The sequence below is a fragment of the Trichechus manatus genome, unplaced genomic scaffold (assembly GCF_000243295.1).
Source record: "Trichechus manatus latirostris isolate Lorelei unplaced genomic scaffold, TriManLat1.0 scaffold00007, whole genome shotgun sequence".
In the NCBI taxonomy this organism is placed as follows: domain Eukaryota; kingdom Metazoa; phylum Chordata; class Mammalia; order Sirenia; family Trichechidae; genus Trichechus; species Trichechus manatus.
The window spans coordinates 7577262-7597282 of record NW_004443943.1 but is presented as its reverse complement, the minus strand read 5'-3'; the positions used below and the strand labels follow the sequence as shown (position 1 = coordinate 7597282).

General features: G+C 36.7%; 1 pseudogene; it reads right to left on the bottom strand.

Annotated features, from left to right (window-relative positions):
* Positions 1–2087: 2087 nt before the first annotated feature.
* The window catches only part of LOC101343664 (oxidoreductase HTATIP2 pseudogene), a 20504-nt pseudogene continuing 2570 nt past the window's right edge, over positions 2088–20021 (bottom strand).

The following is a 20021-nucleotide window of genomic DNA, read 5'->3' as shown; positions in this document are numbered from 1 at the left end:
AACCAATGTCATAAAACAGTATGTGTGTTACTGTTACATGAGAAACTATCTGTTCTGTAAGCCTTCACCTGAAGTACAATAAAATATTTAAAAAATAAATAAATAGTACCTCTTTGTCAGAACTTGAACTCCAAGATCAGCAGGAAAACCTCAAAATTCCAGTTTCAAATGAGTCACTTGGCAAGAAGTCCTTGTTATCATTGTAGTAAGCTGTTTTTACACATGATTTAATGTTTCAGCTTCTCTGTAGTTATTCAACTGCAAACATCAGCACCATGAAACTAGCCCCAACTAGACTTTAATTCTATGATGAATTCAAGAAAAATATAGAATTTTTTTGGTCTTTTCTGCTTGCTTTGAGGTTTTTTTTTTTTTTTTTTTTTGATAAATCCATATATGGAGAAAAAAGGGATTAAAAAAATTACAAGATCTTGTCTTAGTATTCTGGATACAATAAGTTAGAAAAAGGAAAGTTGTAAAAAACATTTAGCATTCACCTTGTATGACAAAAATAAATAATTTAAAAATATCTCTATTCAAGACTAGATCTTTAGCTAGACAAAGTGGTAAAATTGTACAGGAGTTTGCTACATCCTACTCAATTTATCCAGTTATTAAAGAGAGTAAATTTTATTCTCTTAATCTCTATTCTACAAACATTGCTGATGCATTTCTGTAATAGCTACTGCTTAATGATATTTCAGATTTTGATCAAGGACCGTATAATGTATTAATAATTGTATTAAGCTTAGTACACTGTTAGAGATTCCAAGCAGCAGAGACTGTGGACAGAAGAGTAGGTGCTGAATGATTGAAAGCAGAAGGTCTTTGCTGCCTGATGGGCTGGGGTTTAAATTTTAACTCTTCCAATGATGAATTTTATGACTTTGACCAACTTAATTTTTTTTCAAATATTTCAATTTTATTCATCCACAATGTATATTCACCCAGTAACAATTAAGTGAGACTCCCTGGAAATATACACATATTGGATACTCTTGCAGACTGTTTAAAAATATAAATTATGAGATTAGGCAGATCTGGGTTAGAATCCTGGCTCTGCTACTTCCTAGCTTCAGGTCTTAAGCTCTGGATCCTTGAATAAGGCACTTAACCACAATGACCCTCGGTTTCCCCATCTAAGATATGAGGATAGTGATAAACCCATTGCCATCGAGTCGATTCCAACTCTTGCAACCCTATAGGACAGAGAAGAGCTGCCCAATAGGGTTTCCCGAGGAGTAGCTGGTGGATTCAAACTGCCAGTATTTTGGTTAGTAGCCAATCTCTTTACTACTGCACCACCAGGGCTCCCGGCGTTTAGTGATAGTAGCACCCTATAAGGATCATTTGGAGGGTTAAAGGACAGGTAACACATGCAATGGCTGTCACTTGGCAAGTGCCAGATAATTATTACCTGCTGTTATGTAATTCTATTGGACAAAATGTAGCATATCACCGTTGAGACTTGGGCATTTTCTAACAATCTGTTTATGCAGCACCCAAGACTTGTCCATGTATTTTTTATTCCTCTATTTAATTCTCCCCATGAATTATATAACTTCAGTTGTGAAAGCCCATTTTTATTACATATTCTAGAGTTAGTAAAGGCACAGTATTCATTGTACACACTGTATACAATGTATAGCACTGGGTAACTTCAGAGACATGAATGTCAATAATTTTAGCACAAAGCTCTTCAGCATGGCACATAAGGTTTATGCTGCTGCTGGGACTCTACAAACAAGCATTTCCAACATTGGTTTTCAAACCAGTGGCATCAGAACCACCAGAGGACACATGAATAAAACAAAATAGACTCCTATGCCCATAATCCAAAAATTCTGATTCAGAAGATTCAAGGTACAGCCTATGGATGTCTCTCTTCCAAAAGCTCCCTGGGTGATCCATATGTACAACCAGGCTCTAAACCACTGATGCAGATCACACTCATTTCTTGATTGGCTATGGGTGGCTGAGAATCCTAAACCAACAAAGTTAAAGCATGCTGACTTTTTCAGATCCTGAAATTACCAATATGGTAGTGGGTACTAAAGTCTACAATAAAAGCATTTTCTCCCTTATCGTTATGGCTTGAGAGCATCATCCTCTTTCCCCAGGGCATAGTTGGCCTTGTTGTCCAGCAGTTCCATCTTCTTATAACTTGGTCTCACTGCATTGTTCAGCATCACTCTCACCATGGTCACCACCTGCGCAGAGTGTGTACTAGCCCAGGATCATGGTAAGAAGCCAAAGAATTTCCGACCAACCACTTGCTTGGGCAGGATTCTTGCCTATCACGTAATAGGACTCCAGGCCTAAATACGGAGTAACGATCAAATTTTAATTCTTCAACCCTGGCCTCCACTTCTCCCTTAATTTGCAGGTACAAAACATTGCTCGACTTACCAGCTCCTTTCGAGGACAGCAAGTTGAAATGTTCGCTCTGTCCAGCTTTTGCCAGCTCTGCAGACTTCAGTACATAATCTCCATCAACATGAACAAATCCCTCTGCTCCAGCTTTTTTTCAGGCGGTACCCAGGCAACAGAACCCTGCATCATGACCTTGAAAGGCAGATGCATAGTTATCCAACTTTTCAAAGTCTACCGCTTCTTGGTTCACATTTTTATAAGCTTCCTCCTCGAAGGTGAGCTTCCTCTGACCAATGAGCGTGACTTTGGAAAACAGGCATTATTCCAGGATTTCTTTCAAGAGCACTTTACTGGTTTCCCTGCTGGCGTCCAGAATAAAGACACACATATTCTGCATCCTAAAGTCTTCCTGAAGCTTAAGTAGTTCCTCTGTCATTGACGGGATGTTCAAGTATGGCCGGTCCTCGTTCCGGGAACAGGGAGAGTGATAACTGTTACTCTCTGTAGTCTCTGTTATTCTTCACAGTGTGGGCCCAGGAGAAAGTGATCCAGTCACCACGGGTAGGGTGGGCACCCTGTCAGTACTCCGAAACTGAGCCGACCCACACATTGGAAGGGGCCTGGACAGGACAGTGCGCCCAGGCATCATAAATGGAGGGAACCATGAGGCTGCTTCACCCATGGTGCCCCCGGGTTCAGCCCAAGAGGGAACCAGTCCTCTGCCCACAGGAGTCCAGGGGCTGAGCTTAGTCCTCACACGGGGGCTTCCCTGGAGCCGGCTGCTAAAGCCGCAGCTATCAGCCCGTTGACCCTGGGCATCTGGGCAGCCCACCTTTCCCTCGGCTCCTCACCTCTCTCCCTAGCCAGCAGGCGCCCCTCCCCAGATCTGACAGCAACTTAATTTTTTTAGACTTACTATTTATGTATATATCGAAGTGTAGATTGCAATGATTTGTTTGAAATGAGAAAATATGTAAACATAGCCAACCTATTGCAAGGCATACACTTTATGTGTTTCTCAAAATGTGTTTCCAAATTCTATATAAAGTCCTTAATTCCAGCTCACATAGCTCTCTTATATGCAATTAGCCTCCTTTAGTTGTTCCACAGGTGTATGATTTGCCATCTCAAATGACATTATACATTTCAGAGTTGGTTTAATTCTTGACTCATCATTTTGAGTTGTGGTAGATTGAAAATGGTGACAGATTCTTAGACATTCAACACTGACAGTCCCTGTACTATGTCCTTCCTCCTGAATGTGGATTGGCTCTGGGACTGCTTTGACCACTACAACAGAGTGAATGACATTATCCTGGTTGGGGACCAGGCCTTAAGAAACTGCCAACTTCTACTTCATCTCTCTTGGAACACTCATTCTTGAGAGTAATTGGTGATTGATTAGAGATTGGAGGGATCTGAGATTACATGAAAGAAGACAGAGACTTAATCAGGGATGGATTATTCAATAAACAAGGTACCCATGGTCTTACTTCTGCTTAGTTACTAATCTGTAGTGCATCAAAGATGTGGTGAAACCCATGTGAAATTGTGCACTACAGATTAGTAAGTGAACATAAGCCCGTGCTTACCTTGCTTACTACAAGCCTGTACATACCTGGCTTACTGGTTAATCCATCCCTGGCTGTAGCTGTCCTAGCCCCTAGACATTCAAGTTATCCCAGTTGAGGGCCTAGAAATGAGTTGTCCCACTGACCTCTGACCAAGTTTCAGTTGTTGTTTCAAAATATTAATTTTTAGAGTTGTTTGTTATGCAGAAATTGATACCTGGAACACGGGATGAGAGATTTGTTTTTACAGAGATAAGACTTTAAAAAACTGTGGAAGAAGCTGAGCATGTGAAGATCTAAAAGGGGAATCAGAGACTAACCAGTGTTAACCTGCTGACATGGGTGTACAAATTAATGTTTGCAGGGAAATTAGAGAAGAATGCACTTCTAGCTGCTGAAACATGATCCTGAAAAGGGGAAGTTTTGGAGAGATTTATGCCTCTGTGAATAGATAATTACTGGTGATTGAAATGTGAAACTTGGGAAACAAATATCAGTAGTAGGAAAATATGGGTATGGGGATAAAAATGATGATAGGGATTGCATGATAGAATTTTGCAAGATCAATGACTTATTCATTGCAAATACCTTTTTCCAACTTCATAAAAGGTGACTATACATGCGGACCTCACCAGATGAGATACAAAGGAAAAAAATTGACAATACCTGTGGAAAGGGATGATGGAGAAGCTCAATATCATAAGGCAGAACAAGGCCAGGGGATGACTGTGGAACAGACTATCAACTACTCATATACAAGTTCAAGCTGAAGCTGAAGAAAATAAAAACAAGTCCACAACAGCCAAAGTACAACCTTGAAGATATCACACCTAAATTTAGAAACTGTCTCAGGAAAAGATTTGTTGCATTGGTCACTAATGACCAAAGATCAGAAGAGATGTAGAATGACATCAAGGACATCATACATGAAGAAAGGAAAAGGCCATTAAAAAGACAGAAAAGAAGGAAAAGACCAAAGTGGATGTCAGAAGAGACTCTGAAACATGCTCTTGAACATAGAGTAGCTAAAATGAATGGAAGAAATGATGCAGTTAAAGAGCTGAACAGAAATTTTCAAACAGCAGCTCAAGAAGACAAAGTGAAGTTTTATACTGAAATGTGAAAAGACCTGGAGTTAAAAAACCAAAACGGAAGAACATGCTCAACATTTCTCAAGTTGAAAGAACTGAAGAAAAAATTCAAATCTCTAGTTTCAATATTGAAGGATTCTATCATCAAGGGCATCATACATGAAGAAAGCAAGAGGTTATTAAAAAGACAGGAAAAGAAAAGACCAAAATGAATGTCAGAATAGTCTCCGAAAGTTGCCCTTGAAAGTAGAGTAGCTAAAGCAAAAAGAAGAAATGATGAAGTAGAAAACCTGAACAGAATATTTCAAAGGCCAGCTCAAGAAGACAAAGTAAAATATTATAATGAAATGTGCAAAGACCTGGAGATAAAAAAACAAAAGGCAAGAACATGCTCAGCATGTCTCAAACTGAAAGAACTGAAGAAAAATTCAAGCCTCGAGCTGCAATATTGAAGGGCCCTAAGGGGAAAATACTAAATAACACAGAAAGCATCAAAAGAAGATGGCAGGAATACACACAGTCACGGTACCAAAAAGGATTGGTTGACGTTCAACCATTTCAGGTGGAAGCATATATTCAATGGTACTGAAGGAAGAGGTCCAAGCTGCACTGAAGGCATTGGCAAAAAACAAAGCTCCAGGAATTGACGGAATATTAATTGAGATGTTTCAACAAATGGATGCAGCTCTGGAAGTGTTCACTCATCTATGCCAAGAAATTTGGAAGACAGCTACTTCGCCAACCAACTGGCAGATGATTCAACAGAATACAGAACTTATTGAACAATACCTTTAATATCACACACAAGTAAAATTTTGCTAAAGAGAATTCAAAAGCAGTTATAGCAGCACATCGACAGGGGTGTTGATGGACAGCCAGAAATTCCAGCTGGATTCAGAAGAGGTCATGGAATAAGGGATATCATTGCTAATGTCAGATGGATCATGGCTGATAGCAGAGAGTACCAGAAATATGTTTACTTGTGTTTTATTGACCAGGCAAAGCTGTTTGACTGTGTGGATCATAAAAAATTATGGATAGCATTGTGAAGAATGGGAATTCCAGAACACTTAATTGTGCCTGTGAGGAACTTGTACATAGACCAAGAGGCAGTAATTTGAACAGAACAAGGGTATACTGTGTGGTTTAAAATCAGAAAAGATGTGTATCAGGGTTGTATCCTTTCACCATACTCATTTAGTCTGTACGCTTAACAAATAATCTGAGAAGCTGGACTAACCGAAGAGCAGGGCATCAGGATTGGAGGAAGACTCATCAACAACCTGAGACAGGCAGATGACACAACTTGGCTTGCTGAAAGGGAGGAGGACATGAAGCAATTATTGATGAGGATCAAAGATTACAGCCTTTAGTACGGATTGCACCTCAACATAAAGAAAACAAAAATCCTCACAACTGGACCAATAAGCAACATCATGATAAATGGAAAAAAATTGAATTTGTCAAGGATTTCATTTTACTTGTATGCACAATCAGTGCCTGTGAAAGCAGCAGTCAAGAAATCAAATGACACATTGCATTGGGCAAATCTGCTACAAAAGACCTCTTTAAAGTGTTAAAAAGCAAAGATTTAACTTGGAGGACTAAGGTGTGCCTGACTCAAGCCATGGAGTTTTCAATCACCTCGTATGCATGTGAAAGCTGAACAATGAACAAGGAAGGCCTAAGAAGAGTTGATGCCTTTGAACTATGGTGTTAGTAAAGAATATTGAATATACCATGGACTTCCAGAAGGATGAACAAATCTGTCTTGGAAAAGTACAGCCAGAATGCTCCTTAGAAGAAAGGAAGGCAAGACTTCCTATCATGTACTTTGGGCATGTTATCAGTAGGGACTAGTCCCTGGACAAGCACATCATGCTTGGTGAAGTGGAGGGTCAGTGAAAAAGAGGAAGACCCTCAATGAGACGGATTGACACAGTGGCTGCAACAATGGACTCAAAAATAACAAGTGTCAGGAGGATGACACAGGACTGGGCAGTGTTTCGTTCTGTTGTACATAGGGTTGCTATTAGTCAGAACAGACTCAATGGTATCTAACAACAACATTGCCTCTGTGTAGTTACTGCTTTTATGTCTTGAAGAGTCAGCAATCAAGTATTTGATTGTGAGCCTAGCAAGTCAGCCCTTCCAGAAGAAGAAGTGGATGTGGAAAGAAGAAAAGCTAGAACAAGCTGGAATCTCTGAGCATAATTGTGTCATTCCTCCACTATCTGACGTGAAGAACTTTTTGTGCAATTTCCTCTTCAAAATCTTGTAAAATTTCCTTTTTGGCTAGCTTTTACTTGTTACAGTACTGAAAAAGGGATTCCGAAAAAGCACAGTTCCCAGAAAAACAAAGTTCAGGTGGTGAAATCCAACACTTGAACAATGTATTGCACAGTAAGGATCCCTGGTGGTGCAACAGTTAAACACTAGCTATCAACCAAGAGGTTGGTTGTTCAGATCCACCTAGTAGCTCTGTGGGAGAAGGACCTGGTGATCTGCTTTCATAAAGATGACAGGCTAGAAAATACTATGAGGAAGTCCTATTCTGTTACATGGTAGCTGTAAGCTAAATCAACAGCACCTAACAATGACATCAATAGGCACAAAATAAATATACATTATTATTATTAATTCAGATAAGTCATAATCATGCCTAAATTTGTAGTTAGGACCTAAGACTGTTTTCTATTCCCTTCAAGTTTGCTACAAATAAAAGCATATCTACAAAGAACTGAAATCAAATGAGAAATGCCTTATTTATAAAGAACTGAAAAGTGCCAATAAGTCTAAATAAAGGTTTTCCTGGTAAAAACTTCATTGGATAATGCAACGTGCCATATTCACAACTTCTTAGTGAAGGCTGTTTGGAGCAGCACACAGAGCAGACAGTGTTCTAATGGTGTGATCAACCAGTGTTTATTACTCACACAATAAACAGGACAGGGATGAATACAACAGCCAACTTCCTCATCAGCCAAAGTTCCCCAAAGTTAGGTTCCCATCACAGCATGTGATCTTAGGATCACGTTCAAATATGCCCCACTTTGCACTATGGAAGAGGAATGCCAGAGCCCCTCTCTCCCAGAGTTAATATACTTAACAGGACAGCTATGTCTACATGCTAAGCAGCATGTACAGCCAGCAAGTAGAAGAAATGGGGTAATAAAAGATAAAAGGGGTAATAAAAGTGGAAGGTCCTCTGCAGGTAATAGATATTATTTATTGCCATTCTTTAGGGTGGGTGACCATTTCCTAAAGACTATTCGATTTACTGGTGTCAGAAGCATTCCTTCCCCCTTTTACCTCACTAAGACAGCTTAATAGAGTCCTGGATTTCATCAACAGGAAATCTTCTCTCCCTAAGGCACGTACTTTACTTTGTGTCCATTAGTAGCTAGGGGATGGTGAGAGAGATTATAGTATACCTGTGCGTCCAGAATATAACATGGGTCAGACCTGAGGCCAAAATGGGACCTTATACTCTTCCACCCTGAGCTGGAGAAAAAACATGCTGTAGATATTGATTTGACCTCTTGCTTTTAAGCAGAGTAACTGGGCCTCACAGAGAGAGAGAAAGCCACCCCATAGGTAGGCCTTTCCTTAGTGATAGAAACCAGAAGATAATCTTATGAACCAAAGCAGGCAGGTCAAAGAAGAGCCAAGAACAAAATTGTATGTTACTGAGGCGGAATGACACTGTGTTTTGATAAAACAGGGCTTGATAATGTGAAAATCTGACCAGTCAAATGAACCATTCCTCTTAATCTGAGGAAAAATAAAAACTGAAAGTGTTCATTGCAAGGCCATATCTCCCCATACAGTGGGCATAGGAGTTAAACTTACCTCCTAGTATGAAAAAATAAAGGTATAAGAGATATTATTGTATCTAAAATAATGATTCAATTCCTATTTAATATCAGTAAATATCTTGGGAGCCCAAGTAATGACTCAAAAGTTTTGTTTATTCTGTAACTTAATTGAATTTTATTTATCACGTATCTATGGATTTAAATACTAGTTTACCATGGCCAAAAAGGAAGAAAAAAAAAGTCTATTTTTAATAAATAGGCACATGGGTCAATTGCATTTTTCCCCCTTTAAATCATACTACTATGTAATAATCTTTATCCAAAATACAGGAGAGAAACCAATGTAAAACAACAGTTTTTCAATGACTAATTTTCCAAGTGCTTAGGAAGGCACCCATATTAAAATAATTATTTTAAATGCAAATAACAAGTAATTAGATTTGATGTGCACTAGGGAAAGATTACAGTCAAATATGATATGAGTTGGTTAAACTTCATACAAGGAAAAATAGCTATAAAGAAAATGTGTTGACTAATTTTTTAAGAAAACATTGAGTTAAAGCAATACAATATAGGAAAATGTGTATGTTAATTTTTAAATCATTAGCTCATGTGAATAGGGATTGTACAAACTGTGCTAGAGAAACTTTCTGTGAATAACAAAAGAATGTGAGGGCTATATTTGATTATATTTTATAGTAAAACCTCACCTAACTACAATGCTTGGAGAACAAATTTTAGAATAACTGTGTGAAAGGGGATTTATTTCTCTGACTTATTCTCTTCCCACAATTTTAAAAGCTTTCTTCAGGTGTAATTAATATTCAATAAATGGTACATTTAAAAAGTACAATATGACAATTTTTGACACAAGTATATATCTATAAAACCATCACTACAGTCAAGATAACGAACAGACTCATCACCCGACTGTACGCAGAATTATTTTGAAATTCATCTACATTTTTACCTGTACTTCGTCACTTTTAATTGTTGACTACTATTCCAATGTATGGATTTAACACAATTTGTTTAAACATTTACTGTCTTTGAGCATTTGGATTGTTTCCGGTTTTTGAATATTACACATAAAGCTGATGAACATTTGAATCTTTGTATGGACATGTGTTTTCCTTTCTTTTCAGTAAATATTTAGGAGTAGAATAGCTAGATCATGTGGTATGTGTGTGTTTAACTTTTTAAGAAAGTGTCAAGCTGTTATCCAAAGCAGTTGTACTATTTTACATTCCTGTTCCCTAGTGGCACAGTGTTTAAGACTTTGGCTACAAACCAAAAGGTCAGCAGTTTGAATCTACCAGTTGCTCCTTGGAAGCCATTTGGGGCAGTTCTACTCTGTCCTGTAGGATCGCTATGAGTTGGATTGGCAGTTCTAGTTCCTCCGTAATGTCCTCAGCACGTGGTATGGTCAGATTTTGTTTGCTTCCTTTCCTTTGGTTTTCTTTTCCTTTCCTTTTATTTTCCCCTCCCTCTCCTTCCCTCTCCTTTCCTTCTTCTCTTACTTCCTTCACCTTTAAGGAGTATATAATTGTGGCTTTAATTTGCACTTCCCTAATGTTAATGACAAGTTGTGAAATGACATCAAGGACATCATACATGAAGAAAGAAAAAGTCACTAAAAAGACAGGAAAGAAAGAAAAGACCAAAATGGATGTCAGAAGAGACTCTGAAACATGGTTTTCAACATAGACTAGATAAAATGAATGGAAGAAATAATGAAGTAGAAGAGCTGAACAAGATTTCAAAGGGTAGCTGGGGAAGACAAAGTAAAGTATTATAATGAAATGTACAAAGACCTGGAATTAGAAAACCAAAAAGGAAAAACACGCTTATTCAAAAGCGGCTGCAGCAGTACATCAACAGGGAACTGCCAGAAATTCAAGCCGGATACAAAAGAGGACTGGAATGAAGGATATCATTGCTGATGTCACATGGATCTTGGCTGGAAGCAGAGAATACCAGAAAGATGTTTACCTGTGTTTTATTGACTATGCAGACATTTGACAGTGTGGTCATAACAAATTATGGATAACATTGCGAAGAATGGGAATTCCAGAACACTTGATTGTACTCATGAGGAAACTATACACAGACCAACAGGTAGTCATTTGAACAGAACAAGGGGATACTGTGTGGTTTAAAGTCAGGAAAGGTGTGCATCAGGGTTGTATCCTTTCACCATACTTATTCAAACTGTATGCTGAGCAAATGATCAGAGTAGCTGTAGTATATGAAGAGGAGAATGGCATCAGGATCAGCGGAAGGCTCTTTAACCACCTGTGATATGCAGATGACACAATCTTGCTTTCTGAAAGCAAAGAGGACTTAAAGGATGTACTAACAAAGATCAAAGACTCCAGCCTTCAGTATGAATTACACTTCATCATAAAGAAAACAAAATCCTCACAAGCAATAAGCAACATCATGATAAATGGAGAAAAGACTGAAGTTGTCAAGGATTTCATTGTACTTGAATCTACAATCAACAGCCATGGAAGCAGCAGTCATGAAATCAAACAATGCATTGCATTGGGCAAGTCTGCTGCAAAAAAACCCTTTAAAGTGTGAAAAAGCAAGGATGTTACTCTGACAACTAAGGTGCACCTGACCCAAGCCATGGTATTTTCAATCACCTTGTATGCACGCGAAAGCTGGACAGTGAGTAGCGAAGACTGAAGAAGAATTGATGCCTTTGAATTATGGTGTTGGTGAAGAATGTTGAATATACCATGGACTGCCCCAGAAGAATGAACAAATCTGCCTTGGGATAAATGCAGCCAGAATGCTTCTTAGAAGCAAGGATGGCGAGACTTCGTCTCACATACTTTGGATGTGTTATCAGGAGGGACCAGTCCATGGAGAAGGACATCATTAAAGACATGAATTTTCACAAAAAAAGCTTAAATTAATGTATTACAAATCATCTTGTAGAAAATAAAATCCAAGTCGAGTATTTCCTGTAGAAAATGTTTAAAACAAAATTGGTATATAATGAAATATGTCAGCCTATTGATGAAAACTAGTTTCCATTCCCTTTGGTTTCCTTTCACTGAAAGATGTTCTTCATTTTTGTTTTGTTCATGTGTGTGTGTGTGTGTGTGTGTGTGTGTGTGTGTGTGTGTGTTTGTCATTACAGAAAGGTAATCCTTAGACTTGTTATAGCAGTTAAATTGGTGTTTACCTGTTACTGGAGAGACGCTGTCAGGGGTGGTCCAAATGTATTCAATGCTCATTTGCATTGAATATATTTCCTCCTTAGTAGCTCCATAGCAGATTTTATTTTATAAAATATTTTTGATTAAACAAGTATATATGTGTATACGAATTTTGTAAATACAAGTCAGCTAATGGCAGAAAAAAAAAATTTCTAAGTTTGTTCAGGAGAAACCATTTGGAAATAAGTAGTTTAAATTGCTCCAAAGTAGGATTGGCAGCACATAGTTAATGAACATGACTTCCCTTGGCAGAACAGAACATCCATAGGCTTATAAGAATGTAAGAGATGAGAGTCTTGTACTTTAGACATGATTTGAAGAACTACTGTGTTATCTTTTTTATATCAATCTCTGGCATTTGGCACTGCCAAGATTAAAAAAAAGAGGGGGGTATTTTACTGCTGTGGAATTTGGATCATTCATTTATCACTCATTATCAGGGTGCCTTTCATGTTCTTTTACTCTTCTTCCCTGAAGATCCTCACTGTTGGAAATTAAGTCACAATATAAAAAAACAGGTGACTAATTCTGGCTTAGAAACCGAGGGAAAAAATATTAGGTCTTTCTGAAGGCAGCCAGACATTGTGAGCATGTAAGGGACAGGGTCATCCTATTCTGGATAATTTAAGTTCCAATTAAAGTTGCTGGTTGTAAGCTAAGGTCTCCAAGGCTCCTGTGCTCAGTAAATCTGTTTAATGTGCTTATTAAGCTGCACAAAGCCTTTTCCAGAATCAGAAAGTGTAATTTATTTTCTTAGGTTGTACACTAGTGCACAAGTATTTGTCCATGGTCAGTTTGTTTGTATCCACAGCATAAGTTTTTACATTACATGTTAGCTTTTTTTTTAATGCTTCAATCAGGGAACAAAGCCAATATTTTCCTTGTAACTCACACCTTCACAGAGAATTTTTATCATAAATTTCAGGAGGTATATAACTTATTTGCAAATTATGCAAATGGCCATGGATATCATGTTTCATATTGTACACAAAAATGCACATACAGGGAAATAATTTATGAGTGCAACCATTTATGAGTGTGCTGTTACTTTATAAAATTGGAAAATGTTATATTATTAGAAAATGCACTGGGATTTGCATTCTAAACCATGATCTTGGAGCTGCCTATCATATGCTTGTTTAATTGTCCTCTGGTTTTGTGTTAGTGATTGACTTAGCACCACTTTGCCCAAACACACACACACACACACACACACACACACGCACACACACACACACACACGCACACCCTTCGCCCTGAGAACAACCAGAAAATATCATTGCTGGTTCATGTTAATTGGTAACTCTTTCAGAAGGAGGACAAATTGCCAAATTGCGAGGTTCAGACCAGGTTGTTCTGGGAATAAATTTTGAAGAACAAAATATTACTCTTATTCCATTTAGGAAACAAGAAAACAAAAAAAATTTTAAAAGGAAGAAACTGGAAAAAAAAAGAGACAATGGGTCTCAAGCAAGTCTGAAATCCAGCATGGAACATTCCATTGGATTTATGTAAATGCTTGAGAATAATTACCTGTGGCTCAATCTGACCTCTGCACACACACAGGTCCATCACCCCTGATACAGAGGCCAGTGGAAGCCCCATTCACCTCTGAGCCCCCTTGGACTGAGGCTGCCTTGACCTCTCAACCAATGGCAGCAACCTCACCCTCTCGAATCAGAGGAGGTAGCCCTGCCCTAGGACACAGTGCTTAAATCTCTCAGATAGCCATATGAATACATAGGACAGCAATTCCTATGAGAAACATCATGTAAATTTGAAACACATTTATGTAGATTAGATATCCATCATCTCCTCCCACCATCTCCATGTGCAGAATATATTTCTGTGACCCTTGACTTTGGACTTGGTCATGAAACGTGCTCAAGGCAATGCAACGTGACCAGGTCTAATGTGCACACAACTTGTAAAATCCTTAGGTTATTTATTTGGCTTGCTCCCTAGTACTTTGCCATCATCATGAGAATCGTGTGTCCAGGCTGGCATGATAATCCCAGGAGCAGATGACAAACAGGCAAAGCAGAGCCTCCCGGTAGACCCCATGAGCTAAACAAATGTGTATATTGTTGTATATACTAAAGGAGCTTATAGTTGATTTAATCAACTGATACAGAATCATATAAGGAAGAAGTTTACAGCACATTCTTGATGATAAACTTTCTGAAGCATATCTGTGACTCTATTGGCAAAACATATTTTCTTCATCAGATAATATTGTCTAAATAACAGCTTTTACATAGGGCGGCTGTGAAGTTTAAATGAGATAATGTTCAATGTTCACATAATGGCAGTGCTCTCAGTTATAAACTGTGCTAAGCCCTACAGGTCATTTAATCATTGCAATGGCATTATGAAGCAGAAACTATTATCATCCTCATGATACCTCAAATAAAGTAACTGAATTTACAAAAATTTATAAATTCACCCAAGGTCAAGCAGCTAGTAATTGTTGGCATTCAAAAGCAGTTCTCACTTACTCTGGAATCCATGTCTTTAACCACAGCTCTTGGTTTCTTCTTTCCCCTTTTCTACTTTATAAGTTCACTTTAAACACAACTGCCTACATATTTAGTATATTAAGTGGAATTTTCCTTTCAGCTTTGCTTGTAAGAAAATATAAGCCACATTTATGATCCTTTGATAATTTTTAATGATGAATTTCTAAAGAAGATTTGCTGTTTGTGTATGTGTGTATGTTTTCCTACCTATACCAAAAACCCAAACCAAACCAGTTGCCGTCAAGTCAATTCTGACTCATAGCGACCTTTACAGGGGGTCTAAATTTCCTTGGATCTTTAAGAAATTACTGATAACTTTAAGTTAATTTTTCAGATGTATAAATTAAATATTTCAGAACAATTACATTTTTAAATATCTGATGAAATGGTATGCACAATCTTTCTCAGTTGCTCTATAATAACATTCCTTGAAGAGTTTTGACATGTAATTTCTCTCAGTATCAAAGCAGTTTTGTGCATTCTTCGAATAAGCCCAAATACTTCAAGGATGAATTCTCCCAAATAAAAGATGATAGTTCAAGATCAACTTTTGATATACAGACCCAGAGAGTTTGTATAAAAATCTTTGGAAAATGAATTTGAAGAAAAAGAATTGGTAAGTTGTAGGTTATCACATCAATGTATGGTAATTATGTATCCCGATTTTCTTGAAATCGGAAAACACAATACACTTTTCTGGTCATTAAAAAAAAAAAAAAAAAAAAAAAGTTGCTGTCAAGTCAATTATGACTCATAGTGACCCTATAGCACAGAGTAGAACTGCCCTATAGGGTTTCCAAAGAGTGTCTGGTGGATTCAAACTGCAGACCTTTTGGTTAGCAGCCCTAGCTCTTAACCACTTCACCACGAGGGCTTCTGTTATTGCAATTGCCATGTTCCAGATAATTGTTTAATCTTCTGTAATTTGGACTAGTTTCTTTCTCTTTTAATCAGATAATGTTAAAATACTCATCTACACCAATAGATGCATACTTGGTGAGTATGTTTTAGATGATTATACTGCCTTGTTGTCATTGAATTCCAATCTCAGGCAAAGCAAAAACTTATTTTAGAAAACAATCCCTTTGTGAATGTAGACATAATTTGTATTAGTGAATTAAATGTCTGCTTTGGAAAATTTTGAATATAATGCTATAAATGCTTATAGTTCTGTGGCAATTACTTTGAAAATTTGCCATTTGCCATTAGGTGATACTGCCAGAAAAAAGTTTTTATATCAGGAAATAAATTTTTAATCAGGAAATGGCTTCATTAATTATCATAAATCATTGCAAAAATCAATAGCTATGTAATCACATGCCATGATTCATCTAGGACCTGTGATTCCAAGGAAAATAACTTAAAACTCTATCCTGAATGCTCAGATACCTTGGTTTTAGCTTTGTGAGACTCTGAGGAAAGGACCCAGGCAATGTTTTTCTTCTTCTTAAAGAAAAACTTTCAGAGAAATATTTGCCTGCTAGTTAACCAATCTTCCTCTCCTCTTGCATATAACCAACAACTGGTGGGCAGCGTTCACTTTTTGTTTTTTTTTAATGAATTTAATGATCAAAGTTTGCATTGAACACTTCCATTTTAAGTTAACAATCCTGTGAAATAGATGCTGACATGCATTCTCTTTTGCTTTAGGATTTATTTATTTACTAATATTTTAACTGAATATTTATTCTGCCTAAGCACTATACTGATTAATACTTCCAAATACATTTACTCCATATTTTATGTGTTTAAAAGTTGGAGAAAGAATCACAAGCACTTGATATCCTTATTACTGTTTTTCCTCCATATTATCTATTTAGTAGGAAATGAAAATGTTGGAGAGATTATAGGAAAACAATAAAGCTCATTTACCCTTTTCAAAGCTATTAATTGATCACTTTGCCACTTAACTAGATGATTGACTCAGGTGGGTTGCAATTCAAGCAAAATCCTATTCCTTTCTCACAGGTTTGATTTAGAACCTGACTGGTCTATGTAGCACTATCTCATCAAATGAGCGCCAGAGAAAGTTACTATGAAATGACTATTAATTCCTTTGGAAAGACCTTGGACTTTTGGAGCTATTCTCCTGACTAAACTAATTACTTGTATGTTTGGCTCTGACATGATTCCAACCTGGAAATTGACTAGAATTTGTTCCCTTTATCTCAAGCAAGAAGAGTAAGTAGCTCATCTTGGGTAACTTCCATAGGATTGGGGAAAGTCAGAGAAGTCTCTCTACAGAAGTGGAAGTCCCTACATTTTGATTACTTTGAGATTAACATTCAGACTTATAATACAGCAATCAAGACTGGGTGGGTCACTGTAATCCAGCTGACAAATAGTACTAGAATAGAACTCTTCTCTCACTCCCTGCCAAATGAAATAACCAAATCTTTGAGCTCTTTAGTCAAGGGCCTGCCAGTTATCAGCACTACTTAAGGGAGTGATAGCGGCTCCATAAATGCCTGTGGGCTTTTGGTCTCTGAGCCTGATCTGAATTTCCCAAAGTACCCCTATGCTGTTGGAGCATTTTAACTTTATATTATTTTTCAATTGTCAATGGATTTTTTTTTGAGGATTTCAATTTCAATAGGCTACTGCTACTATATAGAAATATAATTTATTTTTGTATATTGACCTTGGATTCTCTGTCCTTAACTAAGATCACCTATTAGTTCCAGTAGTTAATTGTTAGATTCATTGGGATTTTTTTTTATTGAATGATCATATCATTTGAGAGTAGAAATAATTCATTCTTGCTTTTTACTCTTTGTGCCTTTTATTTCTTTGCCTTATTACACTAGTTAGGTTCTCCCGTGAAATTTAAATAGAAGTCATAAGACCTGACATTCTTACATTCTTCCCAATGATTAGGAAAAAGTGATTAATAGCTCATCATTAAGTATGATGTTAATTATAGATTTTTCTTAGATAACTCTTATCAGATTGAGGAATTTCCCTTCCTTCCCTAGTTTGCAAAGAACTTTTTTTAAATGAATAATTGCTAGTTTTTTTCAAATATTTTTTCTGTATCTATTGAAATGTTCATATAATTTCCCCATTTTCCTGCTAAGATGAATAATATTATTAGCTGACTTTAAAATTTTAAATTAACATTGCATTCCTCAGATAAATCCCACTTGTTTCTGAGGTATTATCATTTTTGTGCATTGCTGATTTGATTTGCTAGTTTTCTTGTTAAACATATATTTCATTCTTCAGGATTTTTACTTGCAGGGCTACTGGTCTGTGAATTTGCCAAAATGTGTTTGTCAGATTTTTCTGTCAAGGTTTTATTAGCCTCTTCCTTCTGTTTTTTCTGAAGTACTTTGAGTATTATTGGCATTACTTCTTCCATACATATTTGATTAAATTCACCAGTAAAACTATCTGATCTAGAAGACTCCACTGTGGAAAGCCTTTCAAAATAAATTCAATTTCTTTAATACATATAAAGCTATTTACATTTTCTATGTTACTTGTGTGAGTTATGGTATGTTTTTAAAGAAATTTGTCTATTTCTTCTAATTTGTTATATTTATTTAAATAATCTACAGCAATAGCTCTTATTTTCCTGAGATTGTTAAATTGTGTATTATCTCTTCATTTATTGATTAGCCACTAGAAATAACTTTAAGCTTTTTAACTTTATTTATTTATTTTAATAATTCATCTTATTTTTATTGTATCTTTTCTTATAATTACTTTAGGGTTAATTTTCTAAAATATTTCTAGCTGTCTAAAGTGGAAAATAGTATCGATGTTAATATTTCTTCATTTCAATATAAGTACGTAAAGTTCTCCATTTCCTTCCAAACAGTGCTTTAGTTCTATGCCCTAAAAATTTAAAATGCATTGATACTTATCTCTATTGGTGAACATTCTGCATATACTTGAAAAAAGTGTATGTGTCTATTTTCAAAGTAGTGTTCCATAAACATCAATTAGAGTAGTGTAGTTGATAGTATCATTTATTTCTTCTTTATACTTACTCATCTTTCATCCAATTCTAGTGTGTTAAATATTTCCAGTTATATTGTAGATTTGTCAGTTTCTCCCTTTAGTCAGAGAAATGCAGCAGGAGAAGACCTCAGAGATTTTCAAAGCATGTTATGAACATGACCTTCTATTGCTAGAGAGGGACACATGGAACAAAGGAAACAGGCAGCCTCTAGAACCAAAAATTGGCCTCCAACTGATAACCAGCAAAGAAAGAGGGACCTCAGTCCTTCCAATCTTCAGATGGAATTTGGACAACTTAAATGAGCTTGGAGGCAGATTTTTACCCAGATGCTCCAGTATTTGTGCAGACCTGCTGATTGCTTGATTTCCATATTGTAAGACTTTAAGTTGATGACCCAGTTGAGCTAAAATTTTTGTCATTTTAAGCTACTATACTTGTGGTAATTTGTTATACCATGATAGAAAACTAATATAGATTTTTATATGTAAATGTTTTAAAAATATGAAAACCAAGAGGTAAAAGTAAAGGTTAGACCACAACTTAGGTCACAGAGCAATCCTCAACAAGATCCAAAAAGTTGAGATAATTCAAAGTATCTTATTTGACCACAATGCCATCAAGGTAGAAATTAACAACAGAAAGAGCAAGGGAAAAAAATCAATTACATGGAAACTGAATAATACCCTGCTTACACATCACTGGGTAATAGAAGAAATCGGAGATGGAATTAAAAAATTCCTAGAATCAAATGAGAATGAAAACACATCATACCAAAACCTTTGGGACACAGAAAAGGCAGTCCTCAGAGAACAATTTATAGCAATAGATGCACACTTCAAAAAGAAGAAAGAGACAAAATCAAAATATTAACCACACATCTCAAACAAATAGAAAGAGAACAGCAAAAAAAAGCCCACAGTCACCAGAAGAAAGGAAATAGTAAAGATCAGAGCAAAAATAAATGAAAGAGAGAACAGAAAAACAATAGAAAGAATCAACAAAACCAAAAGTTGGTTCTTTGAAAGAATCTACAAAATCGACAAACCACTGGACAGACTGACAAAAGAAAAACAGGAGAGGACGCAAATAACCCAAATAAGAAATGAAACGGGGGACATTACCGCAGACCTAACTGAAATAAAAAGGATTATAACAGAATGTTATGAAAAACCATACTCCAACTAATTTGAAAACCTAGAGGAAATGGATAAATTTCTACAAACACATGGCTTAACCAAACTACAACAGAGTGATGTTGAAAATCTGAATAGAACCCATAACAAGAGAAGAGATTGAAGAGGTAATAAAAAAACTCCCAACAAAAAAAAAGCCCTGGTCCAGATGGCTTCACTGGAGAATTCTATAAAACATTCACAGAAGAGCTTGTACCAGTACTACTCAAGCTATTTCAGAGCATAGAGAAGGAAGCAACACTTCCAAATTCATTCT